The 9,120-nt window shown below is 41.6% G+C and overlaps 2 protein-coding genes across 3 annotated transcripts in view; one reads left to right on the top strand and one right to left on the bottom strand.

Annotated features, from left to right (window-relative positions):
- bma (SCY1-like protein bma) overlaps positions 1 to 9,120 on the top strand; it is a gene marked incomplete at its 3' end in the record, with an annotated part of 138,692 nt that overhangs the window by 69,716 nt on the left and 59,856 nt on the right.
- LOC109039286 (cytochrome P450 6k1) overlaps positions 1 to 9,120 on the bottom strand; it is a 350,075-nt gene that overhangs the window by 283,656 nt on the left and 57,299 nt on the right. The gene's annotated exons all lie outside the window — the stretch shown is intronic.

Here is a 9,120-nt window from a genome sequence, read left to right as displayed (position 1 = left end):
ATGTGATCTCTCTTTTCGCTGCGGCACAAGTCATAATTGGGAACTTGGCAATTGAGGAAGAATGAAACAATCACATTTCGGGTGGGCGAGAAGGAGGAGATCCTGGCAACCGGCTGCTGGGCGGCACGTGTCCTAATCGCGGAGGTGGGCGACGGACGGAGGGGTTCGTGGATGGGGTATGGGGAGGGGAAGGGTTCCAGCTTTGTCTCGTTCATTTCTCGTGTTTACCTTTCTCCTATGCAAAAGAGCGGTTTGGTAAGCCGGGGTTGGGCGGCGCGACGCGCGGCGGTGACACTCTCGATGCCAACATCACATCACTTTAGATCCCCAGTTGCCGCGTTTCCAAGATGGCGTTGAGTTTTAATCAGGCACTCGAAACAATTAAAACAAGCAGTAACTCCAGCGTACTGCCGCTGGAGAGCAGCTCTGGGCCGCTCATATCCAAGACATATGTTCAGCTCGCTGTGCGAGCTGTCACGCCTAGCCTGGGAGTGCCCCTGGACCCCCAGTTCCTTGCTTCGCGATGAACTTGCGACTCGTTCCGCGAGCCGCCCCTCATAGCTTTTAACTTTTAAAAGAACGAATTTACTTTTTTTAACAAAGTCTGGTGAATAGTGGCGAACAATCAGCAGACTTAGCATTTTAGGCCACGGCCGCCACCTTGGATTTTGAAATGTTGAAAATCTGACCAGAAATTCGAGTTTCCCGTTGAAAAATACCTCCGGATACCGAGTCTCACGAAAATCGAGCGAACAGGAGCCCACTTAGCATTTTAGGCCATGGCCGCCATTTTGGATGTTGAAATTTTGTAAATTTGACGAAAAATTCGAGTTTCCCGTTGAAAAATACATCCGGATACAGGGTTTCACGAAAATCGAGTGAACAGGACCCGACTTGGCATTTTAGGCATTAATATACAACAGCGCCGCTGGGGATGAATCCGTCCATGAAGTAGTACGACTAGGAGGCTTCATTCACGGCATTGTTCCAAAAAAGCGCGAAAACTTGTCGTTTTGAAAATTTTGATTATAAACGTTAAGTACATTTTTTTCAATACGAGATTAAATCACAGACCAGTTTTGAATTATCGACAGTATCACCGTGATTCCAAAAATACACAGCACAACATATCATTCGCTCACAAGAAATAACAATGAATTAAAATAAAATCATGGCAAGGTCCACAGCCGAAAATGGCGACGATTCCCATCTACCAACGCGCGCTCTAACCAATGGTAGATGTACCATTGGTAACGTCCACTGCAGAGACCGACCGGAATAGCAGCTCTAGGTGCTAGCACCAGAGCCGCTAAAAACGGCGCTCGGCGCCGTTATTTGGGGGGCCTCGCCCATCTGACGTGCCAAACGTGCTTTAGTTTGAGCGTACGGCGTGCTGCCTCAGTTGTTTTGTCTTACCGTGCGTCCGCCGTGGGAAGAGAGCATTTTCCGAAGGGAGGGGGGGGGGGCAATCGTTTAAGGTTATATTAGCGTTTACACTGTTGGATGAATTGATTGTTCAGAGGACTTCATGTCGCCAGATTGCAATAATTTCCTTCATGTAATGTCAGATATGAAAGAATTTCAACAAGCGATGTGGCAAGCTTCAATGACGATAGCTCAGTCTCCGTGACCCACTGTGCGACAAAATTGCCTCAAATCCACCAATTCTTAGTCCATGACCTACTGTGCCACAACATTGCCGTCGAGTCCACCAATTTTCTAAGATCATTTAATCTAAGAATTAAAAAGATTGGTCAGTACAGTTTTTACGGATTTTCTTGCATTTTTATTTCTGGCGCTTAATTATTTTTGAGAATGACGGATTCAATTTCTCATAAAATTACCTAGAAATCTGCAGTAAGTGAAAGAATGCAAACTACCTATCAAGACTCTAAAAGCGTAATCATAAGAAATTAAAGCATTATGATCGCCTCCTTTACTCAGAGATTATTTGTTCTACTACGAGATGCCAAGGATTCACTTTATACGTCAAAATGAACAATTGTATACAGGGTGTTCGAAGAGTCCACCCTTCCCTCTCTAACTTTTGATCGAATTGAGGTAGAGATTTAAAACTTGGTGATTGCTCCTAGGTCAAAGGGAGCAAATTTTTAACCCCCCTAAAATTTTCGGAGGGAACTTAGAGGGGAAGGGTAACGGACCCCAACTTTTTATTTTCAAACGGGAAGACATTTCTTGTGATATCTCGTTTGAAAAAGCATAAAAAGGAAAATTTTTCGCGCAAATCCGAAGTCAATATCTTAAACCTTTTCTAAATGGCGGCCACTTAAAGTTCAAGATGGCCGAAATTTCGCGCCTCGGTTATTTGCCTCAGGATTTATCTGAAACTTGGAAACTAGAGGTATTTTGGCAAGAAATTAACAAAAAATTTGATTTCTAAAAAAATAAAATCGGTCATTTTGAACTTTAACTAGTAGTCATTTTAGAAACTATGATTACATTAAAAATCTAACCTCAAATTCGTTTTTCTCGTGTTGTAATACCCCTCAATACCGAATTTCAGGCAAATCCATCTACAATAAACCTAGGTTTCGATCTTCGTCCATTTTGAACTTTAACCGGCTGTCATTTAGAAACAGTTTGAGATAGTGACTTCGGGTTTGCGCGAAAAGTTTTCCTTTTGTATGCTCTTTCGGACGAGGTACCACAAAAGAGGTCTTCCTATTTGAAAATGAAAAGTTGGGGTCCGTTACCCCCAAAGGTAGGCCCCACAATAATTTGAGGGGGGGTCCAAAAGTAGCTCCTTTTGACCTAGGAATGTCCTCCGAGTTTCAAATCTCTATCTCAAGTAGATCAAAATTTTGAGGGGGGGGGGGACTTTTCGGACACCCTATATTGACCAGAGAATTCAAAGCACAGGATTACTTGTCTAAAATCAGAGCAAAAAGAGGCTAAGATACCAAACGAACATGCTGAGCTGTTCATCTTTCAAGTTAGAGCGTCGCTGCGAAAAAATCGCCTTCAACTCACGAATTAGGCAGAATGCCGGCACTGGAGCACATATGGTTATCTCCGCCGTACGAAACCACCTGAAAAGAGGCAATATCTCTTGAGATTGCAAAGCGGCAAAATGAACATTTCCAGTCTCTAAGGATACACTTGTTACATGCAAGTAAGAAAATAATGATTTGATTCCTCTCAATGTTATTAAGCGTCAATTCTGGGCTAATAGACGAGGTACGATTTTAAGCACTCAGACATACACCGATAAAAAAGTGATGTTGACTTAACTTTCTAGATGTGGAAAAAGTGTGCGAGAACTTATAATATGCTAACTTACCCGCTACAACAGTTATTTTAGCAATGCCAAAATGTAGAACTAACTGCTGTGGCATGATAATTCGACATTCTATGAGCTCTCGCACACTATTTATACATCCAAACTGTTAAAGAACTTCACTTTTTGTCGGTGTATGTTTCCCAAAAATATCACGGAGATATTGATTCAAGTGGCAAAAATGTGTTTATATAACTCATTAGCAAAGCTCCTCCAAAGTTATTCCAAATGTTTCTTGTTTTGTTTTGTTGTCTGGAAAAATTTTTCTACGGATCTGGATGTTTCCTTGGAACTTTTAAAACCACCTGATGTAACACTCACCAAAAAAAAAAAAAAAAAAAAAAAAAAAAAAAAAAAAAAAAAAAAAAAACAACTACTCATTAGTAAAATCACATCGTTTCCGGTTAGCATTCGTTACGGGAAATCTGAATCACCGACTCAGGGGCCGTCCATAAATTACGTAACGCTCGGGGGGGGGGGAGCATTTCGCCATTTTGTCCTTACGTGTTAATGGATAGGGACCCACGTCACAAAATCGGTACAAGAGGGGAGGGGAGGGCTCAAAAATGTCATAAAAGTCAGTTACGTAGTTTATGAAAGCTCCCTCACAAGAAAAAACGACGACGAAATAAACATCAAAATTCGTCAACAAATTTACGTGCGGCTTCTACCAACTCCACTCAACTCCACTGTGCGCCATGGCAAGACATCGCCTCCCAGAGTCAAATCAGTCCGCGGAGCAATTAGCAAGGATTCAAATCACTGATCGATCTCGCTCGCTTGAACCAAACCAAACATGTCAGTCGGAGACGAGACGACTGACCCCCTCGCGCCGCGCGCCAGTACGAGGGGGACAGGGGGCCGATGGTGCAGTCAGGAGCAGATGGAATCGATCGCTCGGTTAATTATTTCCTGGCACTGTCCGCGTCCGGCGACCTCGTTTTAAGGGCCCTCGACGCCCCCCCCCCCGAACACCGATCGTCGTGAGCATTACCCCCGCTCCCACCCTCTCGACAACCCCTCGCCGGCCGCTCCGAGCGAGTCTTTATCGTCAATCGGCGCAGCGATAGGGCAAATCGCCACCCACGTCCTCATTCTCCTGGAAGCGAGGATTCAACAGGCTGCTCTCCCCACCCTCCTTCTCAAACTGCCACCACCCCTCCCCCCCCCCACTCCTCCCTCTACTTCGCTGCCTCGTTTCCGGTCGAATGAAAAAATATGTCCATGGCCGCGTTGTCGTTGTCTTCTCCGAGCGTTAAGTGGGATTATTTTCCACCGAATCGAAGAACATCGTCACTAGATAGTGCTAAAATATTAGCTCTTCCCCCATTTAAACCCATGTGAAATATACTACTTTATCGCCCAACCTGACAATTATTCCTGCCATATAGTGGTGAAAAGCCAGCATTTTGCCGCATTTAAACCCATGTAGAATGCCATATTTTATCTCAACCTAGGAATTGACTTAAGGAATAACGTGCTATCAACTTTTAGAGGTTACTGAATTTCCTCCGAGTTGCTCTGAATTTTTGATATTTAATCTGCGATAAATACATATACTTTACTATTTCTTATTATTGCGATTTAATTGATAATTTAATATAAAGCATTTTTCACCGAAATTTTCGGATGGACTTGATTAGATTATGAATACAATTCTGAGAAAAAAATCGGAGAAAATACGCATGATTCTTCAAGAAAATATTGCGGAAACTTGATCGCCCACGGAGAAAGTGCCCCAAAACCACACTAGCAACATTTTAAATAGACCGTTTTTTTAGAGTCGGGTTGAAAATGTGGACTTTAGATTAAGACGGAATGCACTTCGAAACAGTAAAGAAATGCGATGGTTAAGTTGAAAAATGCGTAAATCAGATCGCGTCGTTGTAATTCATCATGCGCGACGCAGTGAGTGGACGACATGACAAAATAAATGTGAGATCCAAAGAGAGCCATGGATCGTAGGCACATGAAGGGCTGCCAAAGAAGATGCTTGACCGGGTTTCTCCTGGGTGGAGGACTAAAGACGAAGGAGACGCCCAGTGAAATGGTGGCAACAAGGGGTTTTAGAGGAAATGAGGGAGTGCCAACTTTCTAAAGGACATTGGAAGAATAGGGGACTTTGGCGGCTAGGTGTCTCAGAGCGCCAGAGAGCGCTATGAAAGTGGATTTTATGTATGCACGTATGTTACATGTTGGTTGCAGGCACAAAAATTACATACTCATGAGAAAGAAACTAACATAAGCCCCGCAGTACTGCCTCGCTAAGGGCAGATAACCGTATGAGCATTCGAATGTTGCTAAATTTCCTCTCAGAAAATGTCTATATTTGAGGAAAGTTATGAAAATTTTTCCTCAAAAGAATCAAATGTTGAACAAAATCCTCCGAATATTCGGAGTAGAAGTATTCACAAGTTTTTCCGAAAATTAGATGTTTATTGAAGGGAATTTATGCAACGCCTGATGGGTCATACGACGTTCTTCCTTAGCACGGCAAAACAGGATTCTGCAAGCATTCGAACGTCTAGGATGTTGTGTTGCCTAACCGAAACCTTTGAAGGAAAAATGAGGCACATGTGCGATGCGTGACGAGGGCAGAATTACCTTTGATTTTACCTCCTTTATGAGTGTTCATATTGAGGAGAGGAATACCAACCACATTTTAGGGATGGAGTTTTCTTAAAAATTCGACAATTCTAACTGAGTAATTCAACTAAAACCGCAGCAAATTCGTATTACCCACAAAAAGCTGGAGTTATACGGAATGTAGTTAATGCGCAAAAATTGACTTCATTACAGACTTTAACAAGGAAATTTTGCAACCTTCTAAGACTCACACAGTGTTCTCATTCTTCAACGAGGCAGCAAGCTCATTATTAAAATTGATAGACCAAGCATTATACAAAGAGGACAAAGGGAGAATGGTGGTATACTATTGGTTGAGTGGCAATAAATAAAGAAGGTAAGTTAAAGGCAACCCATGAGAGACGAGAGGAGAGATCCTTCAGTTAGACAGCGTTAAGCAGAAAGAAATCAAGCCACATTAGCTATAATACCAAATTTAATAGGGCAAATTAATTCTTTAAGTGTAAATGGTTATCCGGATTTTTTTTTAAAACAATGAAGTATCTGCATAGCACAAAGAAAATTCTTCAACATTTTCAAAAAAATCGCACAAACGTTCTCTTGTGTAAAATTAAATCGCTCGACTAAATTTGGCAATATGTGATGTGGCTTGGTTCCTTTCTGCTAAACGCGATTCAGTTAGTTCATTATTTTTCCACTTAGTCTGTAAAAACGCCCCGACTCAACAAATAAGATCCCTTTTTTCCCGTAAAATTCTATGTGTATCTCTCTGTCTGTCGATTCTAATAATTAGCCCGCTCTATGAGTCATGCGAGAGAAACGATTGGTGAAGGAGCGGAGTGGGGTGGTGTGGAAAGGTGCGAGCTTTTTCGTCGAGGACTTGGTGTCAAGTTCACCACGGAATGCGCGGGCGCGCGTGCAGCGAGAAGTGAAAAAAGTCACCATGTCATGTCCCGCTACAGTTTGTCTTGTCAAAGCATCTCTCCTCTCCCAACTCAACCCTCGGTAACCCCCACCTACCCTTGACCAACAGCGCCCGACTCCCGCGCTAGACCCCTTGCTCGCGATGACTCGACGCGACGCCAATGTGGTTCGTAGGTCGCTGACAATGACTCATTCAGCGGACTCAACGGATTTCATTATTGGCGCGTATACGTAGTATACCGCCTTTGCGATCGTTTCGAACCCTGCTCGATACAATAACCGAGTCCCTTAGTTCCTTACCGAAAAGTGACTACCGCGAACTTCTGAGATTTTCCAAAGCGTGTAAAAAGTTTATTTATCCATCAATAATTATGATTTAAAGTTGTTTCTCATTCTGGGGGTCTCTAGTTTATGTGCAGTGAATACCAAGAGTCTACGTTACTTGGTTTTTTTAAAAAAAGCCTAAGAATGCGACGCGCTGATTTAAAATATGCATATATAAGAAGAATCAAGCGAATTGATTCGAGGATGGCTGAGCAGGTCGGCACTCTCGGAATGAGAATTTAACTCCTCCGTTTTGTTCAAAACGTTGCTTTGACAGATCTGTAACCTCGGTTATACTTTTCAAAAGTTGGTACCCGTGCTCTGATAGTGCAATCTGTGTAAGTGCAATCTGTGATGAGCCTCGAGACTCATTAGACCATTAGCTAAACGTGGCTCATACAGGAATCCACTTACCCTTCTCTTCCCCACGCTCCTGCTCACTGCGTCGGCGTCTCGACGAACAATAGCTAATGACGGTCGCCAAGCGACGATCCTCAGCCCCTCGCCCAATTACTTACGCTTCATTAACCATTTCACCGTCACGCTAGGATTCGTCCAATTTTCAAAAAAAATTGTTTCGCGAGTTTTTAGCAATTTTTTCCTTCCTCTCCGTTAAAACACGAATTAAAAGAGGTCTCATTCATAAAAATCGGCCAAATAGAAGAGAAGTTACAGTATTCGAAATCCGAAGAAATCAACAAAACTTCTCCAAACAAAAAATAAAATGAAGGGGGAAAAAAGAAATGTATAAATTACAATTTAATATGATTGACCTCAGAATGTGACAAGCAATTCAATTATAAAAAGGAGAAAAAATTGAGTGAAATTACAAAAAATTAGCCTCTTGCACGGGGCTTCCTTGTATGAGTTTTGACCTGAAGACAAGTAAATCCCGTTATATTATTAAAACGAAATTGACTCCATAGTTTAATGCCTTAGTTTCTTGAATACAATTATTTTAAGCACTCGAAAATTTATACCAGCAATTTTACCCATGGGGTGATTTCCTAAGAGCTGATAATATCACGAATTTCTCATAGAGCCCTTCAAAAATGGCTTGCTTTTTGGGCAGCCGATTCGGCCATCAAACCAGAGTTTAAATGGAAGCTAATTACAACACAAAGCTCTGAGAAAAATTTTGAGATGAGTATAGGAACGGTTTGTAAATTACGAGAAGATGCGAGCATTCTGTTCAGCATATCGATACATAAGTATTTTCACACGTAGAATTTAATTTTCACGTCAGGGAGTCGACATATTTTGATTTTTTCGATTTTATACGGAAAATTTATGGTTTTTCGGGATTGAAATTACTAACAATTGTTTCATGAAAAATGAATGCACCCAAAATGACTATAGCATTTTGACTTTCACATACGTGCACTCACTAAATCGATTGGTAAATTCCAATTCGGGATGTGGATTGCTTGCATTCAGTTCATGAATGAATAAAGCATGGACATGGTTGAGCTTCTTTGCATGAAAAGGCGTTTAAAATAAAAAAATCAAGACATATTTAATACAATTGCATTTATATCGAGTCAATTTCTTTTCAATAATATAACGGGATTTATAATAGCGGTGATTTGCGTATTTTAGCCCCAAAATACCTTTAAATCGACTTTATCTTCTAGGGGTTCGACAGAATTTTTCCTTTCTTCGCTTAAATTTTTCCGTAGCACTTTTCTTCAAGAATTTGATAAGATTTTGCTTGAGGCAGATCAAAAAACTTAAATTTGTTCGAATAGCTTTCTAGATTCACAATACACGGTCTCGTCAAGGTGCGTCGTTGACCTTGCAGTGTTGGATCGTGAATTCTCTTGTTGTGCTGCTTCCCTTTTTTGAAATCTCTGTAAATGAAAACTAAAGGGTTTGATATGTGCGAGTTAATGACGCGCCTTATCAACACATTGTGTTGGAGTTCACTGCTTGTTTTTTCATTTCCCTGCAATCTCAATATTGAAATGTATAGCAATTCTAGAGACAAA

This window comes from Bemisia tabaci, chromosome 8 (assembly GCF_918797505.1).
Source record: "Bemisia tabaci chromosome 8, PGI_BMITA_v3".
In the NCBI taxonomy this organism is placed as follows: Eukaryota; Metazoa; Arthropoda; class Insecta; order Hemiptera; family Aleyrodidae; genus Bemisia; species Bemisia tabaci.
Note: the sequence above shows the minus strand (reverse complement) of the source record. Positions and strands in the feature narration are given on the sequence as shown.